The following is a 534-nucleotide window of genomic DNA, read 5'->3' as shown; positions in this document are numbered from 1 at the left end:
AAAACCTCATCATTATTTGAAGGATGGAATAAATAGGAAGGAAGAAAGGTTAGAAGAATCAAATTGGGAAAAATGTCTTTGAGGAAATTAATTAAAAAAAAAAAAGATAAAAGGATTTTGAATGTATCAAGGTGTGCTTAGCAAATAGTAACAACAGAGCAAGGGAAAAAATGAAAACAAAAAAACAAACCAACAAATAGTTTTAACAACAACATCATAGCAAGATATACACTTAAGAATACTTCAAGCTTGAATGTATTGCTCTTCTGGGAAATTACATACTGGAGTTACTGCCAATAATGCCCTCTTCTGGCGATGCTATTGCAACTAAATCAGCATGTCAGTCATCTCAGGACCCTGCATTTTCAATGTTCAGGATGAGTTTAACTGTAGTCAGGGCGAGACTTTTATCTGAGTTAAATGTCACAACCCGCTCCCCCCCCCCTCCTCCCAATTCCAAAGACTAGCTGTAGGTAAATTATTTTAATAAGGTAAGAGATACCACAGTACAGTTTTCTTTTCTTTTCTTTCTTT

Source organism: Meleagris gallopavo, chromosome 5 (assembly GCF_000146605.3).
Source record: "Meleagris gallopavo isolate NT-WF06-2002-E0010 breed Aviagen turkey brand Nicholas breeding stock chromosome 5, Turkey_5.1, whole genome shotgun sequence".
NCBI lineage: Eukaryota > Metazoa > Chordata > Aves > Galliformes > Phasianidae > Meleagris > Meleagris gallopavo.
The sequence above is the reverse complement of the archived record's forward strand: the minus strand, read 5'-3'. Positions refer to the sequence as shown.